This window comes from Vanessa cardui, chromosome 5 (assembly GCF_905220365.1).
Source record: "Vanessa cardui chromosome 5, ilVanCard2.1, whole genome shotgun sequence".
Lineage (NCBI taxonomy): Eukaryota > Metazoa > Arthropoda > Insecta > Lepidoptera > Nymphalidae > Vanessa > Vanessa cardui.
In genome coordinates, this window is record NC_061127.1 from 4,469,485 (window position 1) to 4,490,312 (window position 20,828).

The 20,828-nt window shown below is 32.7% G+C and overlaps 1 protein-coding gene across 1 annotated transcript in view; it reads left to right on the forward strand.

Moving 5' to 3' along the window:
- The first annotated feature begins 15,445 nt into the window (after positions 1 to 15,445).
- Positions 15,446 to 20,828, forward strand: part of LOC124529859 — a 158,217-nt gene continuing 152,834 nt past the window's right edge. The window contains exon 1 of the mRNA XM_047103788.1: positions 15,446 to 15,544. The gene's annotated coding sequence lies outside the window, so the exon portion shown is untranslated. The remainder of the gene's footprint in view (positions 15,545 to 20,828) is intronic.

The window sequence follows — 20,828 nt, forward strand, 5'->3', positions numbered from 1 at the left end:
CATCTAGTACCAAGAAATCTAAAAGCAATATTTAATTTATATCTTGCAGTCGTTAGCAAACGTATATTAATTGTTTTTTTTTTTCATTCGTTTCAAGAAGGTAGAAAAACAATGACATATGTAGTTCATCCATAGTAATATAATATTTGTACGAGCTTATTTAAGCTAATCATTTAACCTTATTGACCAAAACCCGTTGAGCTATTTTTCATTTAAATCACTTTTCTACTTATAAACTAGGATTGTCAACAAAATGGCGGCATGCCGTCAAAATGGCGCTCTTATCGTTAGCTGGTGACGTAATTTCGGTAGCTTATCATAACGTGTTCTATTATATATAATAAAACATTGAACATTGGAGTGTTTGTTTTGTAAAAATGAAGCTAGCTATTATTTGGTTATATTTATTTAAATACTTATCGTAGACTTATGTGTTTAGTAGTTGTCTTAGTTTTTTTTTTTATATGACAAACTATATATTCCACCCGCTAAGTGATTGATGTCTATACAAACACTAATAATGTTGCCATATTTAAAAAATAAATCCCCCAATTCAGTCATACAGTTTGCGCAATATAAGCCGGCTTGTAATGGCCGTACGTAAAAGTGATTATAACCTAGTCGGTTTTCATTTAGGGAATTTTTAAAGCTAAATTTATGAGAATCTGAAGTTACTGATCTCGTTATATTTTATAATCGGCGTTGTTGCGACGCTAAAGATTCGTCGAAATCGTTTTGTTTAAAACTACAGTTAGAATTGTTTTTTAAATTCTTTATAATATATTGTACGCAAGAAATGAAAAATAAACTAACAAAAAGCTATTGTAAATTTAAGCTTATTTTTAAGGCATTAAAAAAAGTGATTCAACTGCATTGCGCCCGATGATTTTTGCTTCTGTTTTTTTTTTATTCCATACTGTTTTCTGTGATATAAGCGGGTGGATCTTTAACTAATTGAACATAAAAAGAACGACATCTCTACATGAAACATTTGATTATAACCCTCACTGTATGACCTATTGAGTACAATTTCTATTGTCCTTGAAATGTTAAGTTAAGTATATGTTATTGTTGTAATAAATGTCGTTTTCTAGTTATAAAATGTCGTCCTAATTTATATATATCTAAAAAAAGTCTTATTTATCCGTTAAATAAAATCTTAGTTACTGGTAAGTATGTATGAGAATTAACTATGTAAATATAAATATATTTACATTAATAGTTAATTTTATTGATTCAAAGTTTGTTTTGGCATATCTCAATTTTTTTTTATTTGTAAGCGACAAGAATGGCGATGGTATTCTTATGAGAAACTTTTGAATTTGGCATATGAAGTGGTCCTACGTATTAGAAATAATAAATGTTAAGAGTCTCAAAATCGTGTCAAAATTAAAAAGAAACAAAAGAACGAAAAAGACATAGAATAACAATGCGATGGGATACATTTTTATCTCCATATTTAGTATTGGTTTAAATAAAAAAAGTTTCTATGTGTGATTGTTAATCAACAGAATTTTATTTTTAATTTCAAAAATGATTTATTTTTTATCACTGGTCAATAATTTGTTGTTAATTTTTAATTAATATATTATTTTTTTATATTGAAAATAAATTTATGTTTTATGGTAATTTAATTGGTTTGAATAAATAATTGCAGTCAAATGCTTATGATATTGACTCCTAGCTTAGCCTCCAGCCCTAACCTTCAATCGATATTATAAAAAAATATGTAAGAATCCCAATAAAAATATTTTTCAAAAGATTCATCTTTCATTTTTGGTTTATCATTTCGATAATTATATATATGAAATATTCGCTGTATAAAATATAGGAATAGTATAAAAAAAAATCATAATTGAATTTCACTAATTGTATGTAATATTCTTCATAAGTCATTCATTGCGTAGTTAGAGGTTTCATGTTTGTACATAGAACAATACAAAAATATAGAATTATAGATCTTTTTATTTACGAAGACGCCCCACTCCACGCCAAATTATAGGCTTGCATATGTATGTGTGAGACTCGTGCTTACGACAAGTCAATGTGTGCGTGAAAATAAAACAAATGAGGTTTTATTCAATATGCATGTCAATAATTACACGTGTAGGTACGCCTTTACTGAACAGATCTATAATGTTCTTAATATATATTGATTTGTAGTGATTTCCTATTTTTAAGTTCTATGTAATTATATAGATAATTATATATTAACAAAAAGTTGTCATTGTAGTTTAGTTAGTATTTCGAATTCAATTTTCATTCCTGCTTGTATAGTTTGTGTCTTTATTTTTAAATTGTTACTTCATTCTTAAGAATCAGATATGTATCTAGTATTAAAATATATATATTATAAATATAACAATGTCAAACTATTCGTTTATTTGCTTCACAGATTTCTTCCGTAGTCATTTAAAAGTATGTAGATTTTGCCACTTTTGAAAAAAAAACAACGTAAAACGTAATGTATTACACAACTTAGATGTAGCATCGGCAAATTCAATAAAACCGATAACTGACGATTTATATAACCAATAGAAATAGCTCCCTATCGCGCCATTCGACGCTATTCGTCGCTATAGATTAGAAAAAGCAAGTGCATGTAAATCAACGTGTCAAATTGAAGAATATATCAGATCATATGATATTACAAGTTATTACGTTTGTGTAAAGATCATATTCACATAAGAAATAAATGTTTCTAATGGGGTACTTAATTTGGATTTTATCGGATTTACGAATTATGTCGATGCTACATCTAAGTTGTGTCGTACTATATGTTTGTTCCCATGTCATTTTGAATGAAAGCACGACCACGATTTATATATAATATTGTTTATTTTCTTTATTTGTAACCTCTACTGGATATTGAATTATACGAAAATTCTATAATAGATTCGTTAATTGTTGAGAAGTTAGCATTGCATTAACTTCAAAAAAAAAAATTTGAAGATTTTGTCGTCAATTCAATGACGATAAATGCCATTTAATTTTTTTTTCAATCTGTTTCATAAATCAACTACAATAACAGTGCACTATGACATCAGTTTAATCAGGACAGATTCAATAAAAAATGCAGCTGTATGTTACTTTGTTTTTTTTTCTTTTCAAAATTATAATATTATGTATATTTTTATTTCATGACAATAATATTAATATTTTAATTTCTTTAATATTGTATGTATTGTTATATATATTATACTGTAAATATGTTATATTTAATTAAATATTTGCTTTCATGAATTAGTATGTAACGGTCTCGCTGTATAATTATGTTCGCAAACAAAAAAATTAAATAAAATTGCTATAAAAAGAAAAAACAAAATTTAGTACTAAACGCTTGTGAATTGTCATTTTGCAAGGTAAATTAAATAATAAGATTCGATTACTTTGGAATGCAGATGCCAATAAACTTAATTTAAAAAAAAATATGTTTCTTACAAATATAATTCCATACAACAAAAATAATTAAAAAACTTTTATTTATAATTAATTAAAAATTCCTAAGTAGTACCAATTCTTGCAAATAGTCAAGCTTGTTGCTAGTTTTCGTGTTGTTAGACAAAACTGTAATTTGTTGTATGGATCAACAATGTTGTCATTCAATGTAATTGGTTGTCATCTCAATCGTTTAAATATGGGTGTTAATGTGGTCGTGACTATAAATATGTATAACATTAAGTAAATTTTATTTTATAACAATATGACTTTTATTTATTCCTCCTTATAAATAACTAGCGACGCGCCTCGCCATCGCACGGATACTAGGTTATATTATGACTAAATTACATAAAATCATTATAAATTGTAGCCTATATGTTATCTATACTGTCTGTATCCGAAATCTGTAACAGCCTGTAAATTCCCACTGCTGGGCTAAAGGCCTCCTCTCCCTTTGAGGAGAAGGTTTTGAACATATTCCACCACGCTGTTCCAATACGGGTTGGTGGAATACACATGTGGCAGAATTTCTATGAAATTTGTTACATTCAGGTTTCCTCACGATGTTTTCCTTCACCGCTGAGCACGAGATGAATCATAAAGACAAATTAAGCACATGAATCAGCGGTGCTTGCCTGGGTTTGAACCCGCAATCATCGGTTAAGATGCACGCGTTCTAACCACTGGGCCATCTCGACTCTGTTATCTTAACATATAATAAAATTGAAGTCTCTGTTTGTAATATTAAAATAGCCCTTTTTTACCAAAATAACATTTTGTACAAATTTATGTCTCTGTCTGTTTGTTCCGGCTAATCCCTGGAACGGCTGGGCCGATTATGACGGACTTTCACTGGCAGATAACTGATGTAATGAGGGGTAACTTAGGCTACAATTGTTTTTTTTTTTTAATTCATACCCGTGCAAGTTCGCGGGCACAGCTAGTATTGATATATAATCTATATTACTGTAAAATTTTATCCAAATCCGATTAGTAGTTTTTTCGTGAAAGAGTAACAAACATGCATATATTGGGATAGAATGCATGTGTATAAGTTTTCACATATAGGAATAAATTCACACACACATAGAAATATAATACAGCAACAGTATTCTTGCAGCAATAATAAAGTTTACAATGTAGAGTTCGCTGGTCGAGTTTTATGGGAGGTCCGGTGGAAGTTAATAAATAGCTTGAGGTAAAGGTGTCTGTATTAGGCTGTTAATGATAAACTAAGATTAAAAGACCTAAGGATTTCATGTCAACACTTTTATTTCGTCATTTTTACAGATTGTTTTAATATATGAGAGTCGAGATGGTCTAGTGGTCAGAACGCGTGCATCTTAACCGATGATTGCGGGTTCAAACCCAGGCAAGCACCGCTGATTCATGTGCTTAATTTGTCTTTATAATTCATCTCGTACTAAGCGGTGAAGGAAAACATCGTGACGAAACCTGCATGTGACAAATTTCATAGAAATTCTGCCAAATTTGCATTCTACCAACCCGCATTAGAACAGCGTGGTCGTGGAATTTACAGGCTGTTGTTGTTGTTGTTAATATAATTATATGATAGAATGCTAAGAAGAATCGGTAAGAAACTCGGTAGTTAAACTTTTAAATTGATCATTGAAACAATAAAAAAATATAGAAGTAATTTCAGGACTAATCTATACGTCATATTATGTATAATAAAATTGGACTGTCTGTTTGTAATATTAAAATAGCCCTTTTTAGTTAATGGATATTTATGCATACACTGTACATATACCTACCAAAATAACATTTTTTACAATTTTTGTCTGTGTTTGCTCCGGCTAATCTCTGGAACGGCTGGACCGATTTTAACGGGACCTAGGAGAAAGCTGATGTAACAAGAAGTGGCTTAAGCTACAACAATAACTATTTTAGCTAATTCAAACGCGCACGAAGATGAGAGCACAGCTAGTTCTTCACTATACTTGATGATACACGCGATTTGTTTTGTGGGGGATCACCCCTCTAAATATGCATTATTATTACAGGAAGGAGATAGGTTTTAGATAGTCTTGATTTTGTATTAAAACTATGCGCTATTAATATTATAAGCATATATTTGGTACAGTCAAATATATACACATCAACACCGTCTAGGGATATTTTGTATAAAATTCTTAAACTCAAAAAATGATATCCGGTTTTAAAATCTTTTGATGAAAGTCTATTTTGTAAACCTTCTTGGACGATTCTAAATTTGAATTTGAAAAAAATAAATAAAAATAAAATTTTTACGCGACATAATGGTAGCGATGGCCGAAGGTTTCGTTTACCTCCCGTCATATTAAGATATTTTTTTGTGTCCAATTTAAGTTTTATAACAAGTTATCGATTAATTTCGAGTTAAACCTATTGTGTGCATCATGCAGCGGTGCCATTTAACGAGAGAAGAAATGCTAAGGGCAGGAGGCTTGCTCCAAGCTGGGGCTACTCAAAAGAGAATTGCTGAGGAGATTGGAACAAGACAAAACGTCATATCTAGGTTATGGTCACGCTACCGTGCTACTGGTGAAGTGTCTGAAAGATATCCAGGTGGGAAGCGCATAACCAATCAACGACAAGGCCAATATTTGCAACTTGCCGCGAAAAGAGAACCAAATGTTACGGCACTTCAATTGGTTCAGAGGCTCCAGCCAGAGGACCAGTTGCTTGTGAGTGACCAAACTGTAAGAAGAAGGCTGCATGAAGCTAACCTTCATGCTCGCAGACCGTTTCGTACTCCAGCACTACGCCGAGGAAATCGTAGACGACGACTAGAGTGGGTTCGTGTAAATTTGCTCTCGGATGATAACCAGTGGTCTGTAGTGCTGTTTACTGATGAGTCCCGGTTCGGTTTCCATCCCGATACACGTAGAGTACGTGTTTGGCGATTCCCTGGTCATGATAGCCGTCTGCAACATCTTCAGAAAGTCCATTTATACCACGGCAGCATAATTATGGTTTGGGCGAGAATTTATCTTGGTGGAAGAACAGACCTCGTTTGGATCAGAAATACCATGGCGGCCAAAAAATGCCGTAACGAGATGCTAGTGCCAATAATTTAGCCCCATAGACTAAAAATGGGCCAATAATTCACGCTCATGCACGATAGCACCCGTCCGCACACAGCGGGAGTGGTGACGAGATGGTTGAAGGAACAAGACGTATCGGTCTTAGGCTGTCCCGCTCAATCACCTGACCTAAACCCCATAGAGCACGCGTGGGCCATACTCCAAAGAAGGGCTTCGAGGAATTTTCCTGCAAATATTGCGACGGATGAGCCACTTTTTTGCATCTTAGTCGGACCTGGGATAATATACCGCAGCAAGACTGAATAACTTAATCCAAAGTATGAAAAATTGTTGCAGGACGTTATAAATGTCCTGGATAGTTTTACAGACTACTGATTTTTCATATGACTGTTAAAAACAATAACTTTTCTACCTTTTTCACATTTTCTTGAGACAAACATTAATTGTTAGTTTTACCATTATTTTACGTTTTTTCTTTATTTAAGAATAAAATTGTTTACGCAAAATAATATGGTTTATTTTTTATTCTGGAATATAGTCAGATAAATGGGCTTTATAAAAATATAAACATGTTGCATGTTATGTTTAATAAATTTTGAAATAATTGAGTAAATTCAAAATATCCCTAGACAATGTTGATGTGTGTAAATAGGTTTAATAGTCTCAAAAATAATTACACAGACAAACTACATTTACAAATTACTTGGGTGTATTAACTGTCAAAATCAAAATAAACTTTATTCAAGTGGGCTTTTACAAGCACTTTTGAATCATCATTTAACATTTAACAATTAAGTGAAGCTACCAGTTCGGAAAGTAGATTCTACCAAGAAGAACCGGCAAGAAACGCAGTAGTTACTCTTTCTCAACATTTGAAAAATACAATCATATTAGTTAAATACAATTATATATGTATGTAATGTATCCTGCCTAATAAAGGCAGGATACATTGCCTAAGAGTCGAGATGGCCAAGTGGTTAGAACGCGTGCATCTTAATTGATGGTTGCGGGTTCTAACCCAGGCAAGCACCGCTGATTCATGTGCTTAATTTGTCTTTATAATTCATCTCGTGCTCAGCGGTGAAGGAAAAGATCATGAGGAAACCTGCATGTGACAAATTTCATAGAAATTCTGCCACATGGGTATTCCACCAACCCGCATTGGAACAGCGTGGTGGAATATGTTCCAAACCTTCTCCTCAAAGGGAGAGGAGGCCTTTAGCCCAGCAGTGGGAATTTACAGGCTGTTGTTGTTATTTGTGTTTGTATCCTGCCTGGAAGTCAACAGGTATTAATTCCAAGCTTTTTTATCATCTACAAAATCTTGTTTCGAATAATATGCCTTTTTTACCAATGTATTTTATTATAAACCATTTGAATTTACGAAACGGCAATGTTAAAAATGACTGTATGAAAGTCGGGTTATTGTTAAACGGATTTCTGTCGCCTGAAGAGGTTTTATATAGTAGATCCTGTGATTAAAGCATTGTATACAAATTATTGAACAATTTTAATGTTTTCAGTCACATAAAAAATATCGTAGCTAATGTTGCCAAGCCGTATGTCGAATTTCTATGTATAGTACGACACAAATTAGATGTAGCATCGGAAAATGAAATGGAATGAAAAGAAAACCGATTATTGCCGATTTACAAAACCAATAGAAATAGCTCCCAATCGCGCCATTCGACGCTATTGGTCGCTATAAATTCACGCGTCAGAAAGCAAGTGCATGTAAATCGACGCGTCAAATTGACGAATATATTAGGTCATATGATATTACAAGTTATTACGTTTGTGTAAAGATCATATTCGCTTGAAAAATAAATTTAGATAATTTGGGATAGCGTACTCAATTCGGATGTGATCGGTTTTACGAATTTTGCCGATGCAACATCTAAGTTGTGTCGTGCTATAAGTATATATATACTCTAAGCACTTCCGTACTCTTAGGAACTGTTGAGAATATCTTGAAGGAAAAAACTAATTAGTCAGGACTAGACAGATAGAATATAACCCTTATTATATATTAGTATATTCTCCTGACTCGCGATATGGACCCTAAATTTGGTTAGGCTTTGGGTTCTGCAGCCATAATATATTAAAATTGGCCACTTCGCCGACATAAGCAGTGTGAATGTTTTTCGACGATTACGCTTATTTACGACTCGGTTTGTTTTTGGATGAATCGAAACGGGAACAATTTTTATTCTTCATTTTCCACTGAGACGAGAGCTAATTGGCTTAGAACCCTCGTTAGCTTAAGTGGTTCGTCGTTGAGAGGCTGCCAAACTCACTTCACCATCAGGCCTTCAAGGTTTCGTCTTGGCCTTTGGATTTTAAACATATTTAACATGGGACAGTTTGTATAACATTAAGGAAACAAAAATGAATCTTCACTACATAGTATAAAACAAAGTCCTTTCTCTGTCCCTATATCCCTTTTTATGCTTAAATCTTTAAAACTACGAAACAGATTTTTATGCAGTTTTTTTAATAGATAGAGTGATTCAAGAAGGTTTTTGTATATAATACATGGACTTTTGTATATAATACATGGCCAATATAGTAAAGAAACACTGATAATTTTATAAGTTTGTAATTTGATGTCATAAATAAACAAATTCTGTAGTATATTTTGTATCAGTATTGCACCCGTGCGAAGCTGGAGCGAGTCGCTAGTCAAAAATAAAAATGTTTTGGTCATATTCGTTACATAAACATCTCAAATTATCTTAACAATTTTTAAATTTACTATGTATTGTAATTATATAGAAGTCGTGAAATTTTCGCTTAATTTGTCATTCTAGTGATTTTTAAAAGATCACTTGGTTTATGGTAGGCGGACGGGAATATTAATTAGTAGTCATCGTTGCCCATAAAGATATGAAATTTCCATAAACATTTCTTACATAACCAATTCGCCTTCAACCTTGGAATTAGGAACCTTCAAGAAAAGATGTACACTTTTCTTAAAGGCCGTCGACGCACCTGCAAGCGCCCTAGTGTTGCAGATGTCCTGCTCGTTACATAAAAAAAACCTTGGGAATTCCTTGTGCCTGAAAATACACTTTTAAGTCTCGACCCGCCACTCACCCTAACTGGAACACAATAATATTAAACGTTTCCGTTTGGCGGTAGAATATATGTACAGTAGAATATATCCACCCATAATATATGGGTGGATCTACGCAGACCCATCAGCTGACGGTTGGTTTGTAAAGATACATTCTTTTTTATATAATATTATGAAGTTTTTCTTATGATGACAATTAAAAGTAATAAATAATGATGTAACTCCTCCTATAATACTAAACGATATTATGTGATGTGTACCTAGTACATACATTTTTGTATCTTAGTACTTAATAGTAGAAAGGTAACTATTAAAAGGCTATATACGCATGAAACACGTTAAGTTTTATAACAGTAAATAAATAAAATGCCTAATTAAAAAAACGTTTATTTAGAAATAATATCGCAGGATTTTCGTACAAAGTTGAATGGCAAAGTAAGTATATTTTATAGGCTGTAATTCATATTTCGTAAACAACGTAATAATTGCTTTTATGAACATTAAATTATTTAATTAAATCTTGTTAAATTAGATACATCAAATAATTAGAAAGGAAAGAAAGAAAAACCAATAGGAAAGTCGCTTTCGTAATTTCATGTTTTCGTGACTATTTATTATCATTGTGAAACAGATGCAAATTATCTACCATCCTTTCAACAAAAAAGTCTCCAAGATGTTCTATTAATTTTGAAACTTGACTTGGTGGTAGGGCTTTGTGCAAGCCCGCCTGGGTAGGTACCACCCACTTATCAGATATTCTACCGCTAAACACGAGTACGCAGTATTGTTGTGTTCCGGTTTGAAGCGTGAGTGAGGCAATGTAACTACAGGCACAAGGGACATAGCATCTTAGTTCCCAAGGTTGCTGGTGCATTGACGATGTAAGGAATAGTTAATATTTCTTACAGCGTCATTGTCTATGGGTGATGGTGACCATTTACCATCAGGTGGCCCATATGCTCGTCCGCCAACCTATACCATAAAAAAATACTCAGTTTGTATTGCAAATTAGAAGATACGTATTTTATTTCTATTCTTACTTATGGAAAAGCTTATATAGAGACAAGGGCTACAACAGCCTATACTTTAATTATTAGTTTGAATTCTGTTTGTCTGTTCCAGATTATTTAATAAACAACTTATAACACAGAATAAATAAAATTGTAATATATATAGTTTAATATATTTTAAATAGTTCTAGCTATTCTTGTTATTTTAATTAAATATAACAAGAAACAATATACGCTAAACATATGTGGTAAAATGGTTGAATTTAAACTGAAATCAAAGTAAGAATTTAACTCTAAAGCCATACGAACAAATTAACAAAACCTCATTCCGTATAAAGTCCTGCTTGTTATTAAGCTATAAAACGCCGAGCTAACAATAAAGCGGTTTTAAAGCCAGGCTCTTGCCAAAGAATGTTAACACATGGAGTATTGTGCTCCCAGTGCAGCGATATCTGTAGCAACTGTTGCGTTTGGCGTGGATCCAGCCAAAGAGGTATCTTTATTCAATTATATATGTAATAAAAATAAAACAGTTGTTTTCATTCGTTGAGTGAGTTGGCTTGTCCCCAGTGGGCACCGTATTGAACATCGAATGAGCTGAAAATGATACTTGGTTCCATACATCAGTTTCATGACGTGTGTAGTTTAACGGTAAAAATTTTTTTTGGAATGGGAACACTGAGCTGAAACACTATTATATCCTTCATAAGAAATTGTGATTAAATTCTTACAAAGGGCTTATGACAATGTCTGGGTGATATTTAACATTTATGAAATATCAATTTGTTTATATGCTTTCCTACTCCCTTTTTTTGTAAGGAATTACCTCCCATTATTTGTAAGGTATTGTGATGAGCAGCTTACAGTGCTCCTTACAATGTGTTGGTGAATGTTGCCATTTATAAAATGTCAATATGCCTGTTTTCTTACTATGAGTAAATTAACCTTGATTAAACATATAAATACTCGTATGTCTAGCAGTAGACGAACATGGGCTATTGATTGATTGATTGATTAATTGAAATACATGAATACTTTCGTGTTTTTTTGTGTACTTTCCAAACTAATATTAGGAATTATCAAGATACAAGTATAAGATTTTTTTAAATAGCCCATTATATACGATATGAAAATAATGAAATTCGTTTGCAAAAAACTAAATTGATTTATGGATTTTTAAACTTTGGGCAAAAAAAATAAATAAATATATTTTTTTTTGCGGACGAATCGTTGCGTATAGTTAGCTCATAAAAAATTGTAAGAACGCTCTTTTTACAAATTCATTAAGCTGAAAATGGAACATTTAAAAAATTTATGTATTATTATAAATTAGATGACAATTTGAAATGCGAATATTTACAAATTTCGAGATTAAAAATCAATTGATAAGTTTTTACCTTACATTAGGGTTATAGAACCAAAGAAAAAATCCGATACAATTTGCGATTTTCGTCGTGATAGCAGAATGGAGTGGAGTATCTTTAAGAATGTTACAAACAAGAGCCCACTTGTCCTTTCTGATTTCAAAGAGAAAATTCTTTCGTTCTCACTTAATAGCTCAATCTCACTAATAAAAACCATTTCGTAAGGCCGGCTTTTAGTTATTATATACTGCGATATTAGAGTAAAATCAAGAATTACCAGTCCTTCTGAAATAAGGTTTTAATGTCCTTTGTATAGAAAATTCGGTTCCGGTTATATAAAATAATATACAGGGAAAGATTTTTGTTGTTCTTTTTCCTTTCATACATAATATAACATATATATTAATTGCCAGTAAAATTTACATTAATAAGGTTTGACTATAAGTCGACCTCCTTACATAAATGTTCAAATAAGCATCATCGCGCTATAAACGATGTAAAAAACACAACAAGGAAAATATACTGCACTACTGAGAATAACATACGTTAAAACATCTAGTTTCACACTTTTACTTTCATACTATATACTTTAATATATTTTTTAATTTTAACGAAAAAATATGATGTAAATAATTATAAATCGCTAAGGATTCTATGATGAAATCTTGGTTTAAAAGACAAGGTAATTTAGGTCACATGCAACTATCGACCTAAGGAGCGAATGCAGATGCTAGGAAATGGGTCAAGGCAAGGCAATAAATTATAGCGGGAAAAACAATCCTTGATCGCATTTCTAGGATATAGGATGTGTATCACAGCTAACAACTTATACGTAATATGATTAAACGGTACATTATGTAACAAAGGTATGTATACTCTGTACATAGGTATTTTATAATCAATTACTAAAGAGGTAAAGACAAAGAGTTTTTATAAGTCGACAAAATTAAAAATAAATTCAAATGTTTCAATAAAGTTCTTAATTAATCTCGGTTCATTATATTTTAATGCATGAAAAAAAAAACACTCATCACCCCTACAATATATTTGTAATTTGCTTCCTGGTAGTTTATTGAAATCAACATATTCTATTCAGGAGGTTTTAATCAAACAAAGTGCACGCCGTGTCTGATGTATTGTTATCAGTACTAATGACAGCGAACCGTAAAATTATTGTTAAGCGAACTTTGTAATATACATTTTTAACGTTCATTTTATATAAACATACGAGTAGTAGTTACAATAACAATACTCAGTATTGTTGTTTTTCGATTTGAAGGGTGAGTGAGTCAGTGTACGTACAAGGAACAGCGCTGGTATGTTGGTATTGTAAGGAATGGCGATGGTAACCAATTTACCAATTTGCTCATACGTCTACCTCTTTCATAAAGTGTATTATAGTTATGATATTCACTGTGGAATTGGTGTATTTTATTTTTATTTTTCTATTTTTATTTTACACAAATAAACTTATGTATTATGTGTATGAAAAGATTCTCATTGCATAACATCTAATTAAAAAAACATAAATTAAATAGAAAACAATGTAGGACAATATTTTATTTAGCGTTCATTTTAAAGATTTTACGATATTTAGTTAACTAGTATTTTCATTAGACCGAAAAGGACTGTAACATTTGTTGGTGATTCAGACATCTGCTGAAAAATATTTACAAAACATACATTCAATAAAAAAAAAGTTTAGTATCGTTGAAGTTACTTAAATGTAAAAATGAAGTCACTTTTGACTCACTTTCAAATTTCAAAGACCTATCCACTGTGTAGGATAATAAAGTGCGTTCTGCATCCCAAAATTTCATAGTATTTAGTCATTTTCCAAATTCATTATTATCACTAAAATTCAACTTAAAATAAATTTATAAGAATGTTCCATTGTACATAAGAATAGTATGTTTTAAAATGGAATACTTCATTTGTTGTATAGTTATAGACAAAAAATATGTAACCTCGATTTCGAAAAAATGAGAATTTAACGGGCCTAATGATCACTTACTGTATGTACTTCGGTTAAGGTAGCTTTCTTAAGGGACACTAGTGCGCTGAGAGATATTTAAACGCACACTTAAGCGCGCGAGTACAACTACTATGTCTTCACTCTTTTATCCGATATCACGACAAATCCGACACGAACGGAGAGCTCAGAATTTCCGAGGCTGAAAGAGTTCAATATTCCCCCGAGGAATGTGGTGCCCGAGGGTCTGGTGAGTTAACTGATGTTCATAGAGACACAAGCTATTAGATACTGTGTCCATCGACGATTTGAGAAATACAAGAAGTATACGTATATTTTTTACAGTGCTAATTCCATGGGAGTCGATAAGGTAATATATCCGCTATCATATTATAACCAATCTCTATATGTATATAAGTATGTAATAATAAATACACTTACTTAATTTAAATGAATAGCTTTTCTAAAAGCTTATATGTGAATTAATCTTTGTACATCTTTAATAAATTAATTCATTCGAAAATAAAAAAAAGGAACAAAATATTTAGGAAAAATTTTCAATTTAAAAAAGGAACAACATAGCCTAACACGTTTAGTCAACATTAAATTTGTTTCAATTCATCCTAAACGCTGATACTACCCGTTTCACATTAAATATTTACTTCTGCTCATTCTAATGACGTTGCCAGGATTTGGCACCTGTGTACAGTATCCGTGTTGCGTGAAGTCAGAGGATCGTCACGCACGCGCCCCACGCAGCTACGCCCACCATTTATATATATACTACATTCGCTACAATACGATGCGATCTTTTTATTTTATTAAGTATTTTTTCTCGCCAGTTCTTCTGAGTATAATCAAATTTATAACCAGCAGAGCTTGCTTGAGCAAAGTATTTAGTTTATCCTTGACTTTGTGATTATATAGACGACACAGTATATATCGTTTTGTTATTATTAATAAAAAAAAATTCAGTTTCTGGTTGCATATTTTTAAAGTTTGGATACTTATAAAACTTCCCATAATACGAATTCATATCTATTTTAAAAATTAAAAATATTATTAATAATGATTATTAATAATGATCGGCCGACTTTCATATTTAATTTAGGGTATAGTTATGTAAATTGTACATATTTTTCAATGACATACTAGTATCTCATACCGGACTAATAAGGACAATTGTTTACGGATCCAAATCGAGGCTGCAAATTCCATTTCACTAGACAGTTGCCATAGCAATGAGCTATTGACGCTCATTAAATTAATTAACAATCTATACGTGATAAGTAATCTGACAGGTGGTTCGAGCGAGGTGACAGTCGCCGCACCATGCGCTACCGTACGGCCCGTGGCCGAGAGGAGCGCTGCGCAGAGTGTGTGGAGCCGGGCGGCGCAGCGGAGCGGGGTGGGCGGCGGCCGATTCATGTTTACGGGCTCGCCCGTCAGCTGTTCGCCGCATGAATGTGCCGCGCTCGCGCTGGCGCATCGATTGATTGATACCAGCCACGTGCCTCAGTCCTGCCTCGATCGCCGGCTCGACCGCGCGCCACCCGCCCCTAACGCGAGTACACCGTCGCTCATCAATGGATTGCCCGAGGTGACCGGTGTCTGACTCAACAACGCCTCACCTCGTAAGTAACGCACTCATCCCTACACCCGTAGACAGTAAGGCTGCTTATCGAGCGTGACTCGTCTCAGGACCCCGAAAATTTTCTGAAAGACATTTTTTTTTAGCTATCGATCGTCTTTCTCACGTTAGACTGAATATTTATAAAATTCTCGTCTGGTTTACGTAATCGAAGGACAGTGGATTGTTATTGGAAGGTGGTGTAGGTGTGTTCGCCCAAACGCACGTCGAAACAAACATTATATAAAACGTCCGAAAGGATTGTCCCATCTGTGTGCTAGACGGAAAGCCTGCTTTATTACGTAGATATTAGTTTGCTCCTGATAACAATTTGTGTTTGATGTTTAGCTTGTCGATTGGGAGATAAATAATCAAATCATTAAGTCATGGATGAGTACTTGGTGTGAAATATAAATAAGAATTATTAACAATTTGAAATACTGAAGATAAATGAATCATTATAAACGTAAATATTTCTGATAATAGAGAATAATAATTGATTTGTATTTTACTTATATCACAATCAATTAATTAACAAAAACCGCTAAGATATATGTATTGTATAGCACATATGATTATTCTGAAATGTATATTATTTTATATTTTAATAATTAAACAAACTTTATACTTATAGAATATTATGTAAACACAACTGCCCTTACCTCAATCTGTTTCAAATAATAATAATTCATTGATTGCGTTATGTTTTGTGTTTAAAACAGTTTTGATGTAAACGTTAATTGAGTTTGTGAGTTTTAAAAGCAGCGTCGTTTCCAATTTTATCCGAGAATTAAACAGGTTTTAGACATAAATGAAGTCAAATCCATTTATCTGGAACTCGAGTTTAAGAACCAAACATAATTATAAATACGCTTCGATTTATTGCAATAATTTGACACGTTTTGTCATGCGTTATGTGTACCGAAATTTCGGTGTGAAATACAAGTGCATTTTAGTTTATTGTTGCACACGGTTACATGTTTTAATATATACATATAATAAAATTGGAGTGTCTGTTTGTAATAATAAAATAGCTCTTTTTTACTTAATGCATATGTATGTATACATGGTACATATACCAAAACAATATTTTTTTACAATTTTTGTCTGTCTGTCTATTTGTTTCGGCTAATTTTGGAACGGTTAGACCGATTTTGACGGGGCTATTTTTTTTTGTTGAATTCAAACGTGTATAAAGTCGCAGGCACAGCTAAAATACTCGAGGAATTTAAACACCTACTTCTTTTCCTAAATGAATACTATTCCATATTTTAATATAAAGTATTTATAAAGGGCTTGTTAAATTTGTCTTGTGTAACACAGCAATTGTTGTTCAAGCAATTTCTGAGGAGTAAGAAAACATTTGATTGTTAAACGACTAAAATATAATTATCTATTTTCTTAGCATATTATTGGCGTTGTGATTACTTTTTTATTGATAGCATTATAATCAGTCTTCACTAGTGTTCGGTCTCGTGGTCTAAGGGTTCCGTACAATTTTAAGAATACATAACGATGGTAAGTTACTGTGATAAATAAAAATTGCCAAATGCGTGATAGCGAGTTGAAAGCCGGGCAATCACTACTAAATTTTCATATCATTTGTGCTTATAATTGAACCACCAATTGGAAGAAGGGAATAAATCCAAAAATAGGAACGGAGATATTAAAAAAAAATGCATAACTTTTTGCTTTCAACTTACAAACTTATAGGATATCAATGATTATTAAGAAAATATCAATCCTGATTTATTCACCGACAGACCTGCCTTAAATGTATAATATTTAGCCTAATGTCTAAAGATTGTAAAAGTGTATAAAAGTGAATATGGCGAAAAGTGGCGTTTAATCCCTTCTTCCAATTGGTGGTTGAATTTAGTTTTTAAGTATAACGCAATTGAATCTACGTGCATCGGATTTCAGTCTAACACATCTGTAACCATTATTGGGGCAGAGTGGTGGAATAAGCCCCAATCCCTCTCAGATAGGCAGGAGGCCTTAGTCCATGAGTGGAACATTTGTGTTTACTATGAATACAAAATATTAATAACACATGTTAACGAGAGGGTTTTTATATTCGAAATTAACATTATGAAAAATATGATTAATCTTTACATAAAAAAATGACACATATACTGTATACATTTTGATTTAATTGATCTCTGTCATTTGCAATTTTAATTGAAATTTGACATTACATTATACAGGTAGGATTATTTAATATAAAGAAAATAATAATTAATCTAAGTGTAATCAGAGACAGGTAACAGACAAGTGTATAATGAAGACACCGAAATGCATTTTACATCAAGGAACGAAACCCTAAAAAACCTTAATGAGAAAACTCTAGCGTTTCCTGAGAGAGATTTTTGAACGGCCGCTTAATGTTTTTAAAATTTCGTAATTAGTTGCCACTTGACAGTGAATTATACAGAATAGTTAATTGTGTGCCCGTTTTTATTTATTTATTTAGTAAATATTCGGTAATTAGTATTTCTCAACAGTAATTTCACATTGTAACCTTCGAGGGAATTTTTGCCGCGCATAACTCACAATAGAAAATGTTCTTTTGACCTTTTAAACGAAATATGTCAAATTTATGTAACTATTCTTAAATAAACAATTAAGGAATACATTTTCGTAAATATATATTTTTTATGGAATAGTTTGGCGGACGAGCATATGGGCCACCTGATGGTAAGTGGTCACCATCACCCATAGACAACGCTGTAAGAAATATTAACTATTCCTTACATCGTCAATGCGCCACCAAACTTGGGAACTAAGATGTTATGTCCCTCGTGCCTAGTTACACTGGCTCACTCACCCTTCAAACCGGAACACAACAATACTGCGTACTATTGTTTAGCGGTAGAATATCTGACGAGTGGGTGGTACCTACCCAGGCGTGCTTGCACAAAGCCCTATTTTAAAATACTTTATATACATGCATTTACATTTTACTAATCTAGATTAATATATTTTTATATTATAATATTATAAATGTAAAAGTAACTCAGACAGAGTCTGTCTGTCGCTGTTTCACGACCTAACCACTGAACTGAATTTGCTGAAATTTAATATCAAGCAAACTAGAACTCCAAGGAAGACGACCTTCATGGTCGAGTAGTGTGTACACCGGTTTTCATGGGTACGCCACTCCGATGTCTGATTCCCGGCGGAGTCGATGTAGAGAATTCATTAGTTTTCTATGTTGTCTTGGGTCTGGGTGTTTGTGGTACCGTCTTTATTTCTGATTTTCCAAAACACAAGTGCTTTAGCTACTTACATTGGGATCAGAGTAATGTATGTGTTGTCTCATATATATATTAAAGACTTACTTCTGAAGAAAGGACACCATGACAACCAACACTCGAAAACAGGAGCGAAGCCGCTGGCGACTGCTAGTTTTATATGTGTATACGTTTTTGTATTTACACTAGCAACTCCCCTGGGCGATTAATAATAAACACAATGATATGATTGATAATTAGTTCCGGAGATATTCCCCTACATATAAACAAACCTTTGCAACATTAGCATAGATTACATATTTAAATCGCTCGGAGTTCTGATGAGTTACATTTTTTGGCAAAGCCTTAATGCTTTATCATCAATGAACGTCCCATTATAGCCCATTAGCTTATATAGTCATATTTAAGCCATATTGGACATTCTATTTATCATTGTAGCAACTTGTAGATTGCTTCTCTTTATTTTTCCTTCCATTTGAAGTCGGCCTAGCGTATCTTTTCATCATAATCATCATCATTATCATCTGATCTTTCATATCTACCTTTGAACCTTCAAGAAAAGAGCGTACTCCTTCCTTAAAGGTCGGCAACGCACCTGCAAGCCCCCTGGTGTTGCAGATGTCCATGGGCGGTGGTAGTCACCATCAGGTGAGCCTCCAGCTCGTTTGCCACCTATCTCATAAAAAAAACCTCTGCCATATCCCTCCTTACGCATTCCATTAATGTCTTATTATGTCGTCCTCTTCCCATCCCTCTATTCTCATTCTCAACTTGTAGATTGTTACGTTATTCATTAATACGTAATTATTATCATATTTTTATGTAAATAGGTGAAAATGTATAGCGATCAAACTGACACATAGAATTATGTTAACAAAACACACTATAATAAACAAATTGTAATAAAAAATGGCATTGTGTTCAGATGACCCTTGCGTTACTAGTTCTCTGAATTGCAAAGCTCAGTATTTGCGCTAAGCAAGTATCAGATCTTTGATCGCTATAAAAGTGGACCAGTTTTTGAAAATGTGTTTTATTACTTAGTTAATATCACACGTTTCAGTTTACTTTTAATAACTTCTGTAAGGAAATAATAATTAGTAGAATTTTCTTATACAATATAAAAAATATGGTCTAGTTTTAGTCATATAATTTAGAATTAATCATAGTGTTTGTTCGTGTTTTATCGTTCATTTGACTATCGATCATCAACCAGATTCACGTGAATCGTATAGGATGATTCCGAGTTCAAGCATTTCTGAGTTAATTTAAGTTAATAATTTATCTTGTGCTTGGCAAAGAAGAAAATTATTTTTTTTGATATAAGGACGAGCAAATGGGCTCCGAGCAAATGGGCTCCTGATGACCAGTGGTTACCATTCCTTACACTGCTAATGCGCCTTCAACATTGTAAAATAAGATATGGATCTTGAGCCTGTATTTACAAGACGAGTGGATGCCTCAACCAAAACTCTATCATCCTACAGAAAATATCGTACAGAGGTCTGAATATTTCCGATGAAATTCTACCACATGTAAAGTCAACCAACATCGGAGCGAACCTCATTTTCAAGAGTTTTTTGTGACTGGCACTAGCGTAAATTTTTTTGGCACAGCACCGCGATTGGCGTGCGACTAGCATCGGATAATTGTTTACAAACAAAAGAGCTATTACAGTGCCGGGTATCTGTTGTTTTGTATTATGCTAAAAATAATAATATATATATTTTTTTATGAAAATACATTAAGACAATAATTTTAATAGAGGGTATATATTAGATTTTAAATTAACAAGGTTATTTTTATTATTACAGTTATTAAAAACGGGCTATTAAATATGTTTTTTTTTTATATTTATTTGATGTAGCTCGATATTTTGAAATTATTTACGAATGTCTTTTTCACGAGACTCAAGTGAAACGAAAATAAAAAAAAAACATGGTAAATATTCCGTTTTTAAGAACTGGGTATATACTGTTATGTTATTTTTTTTCGTGTGATTTAAATTTATAGGCGTACCAGTTGCATATTATA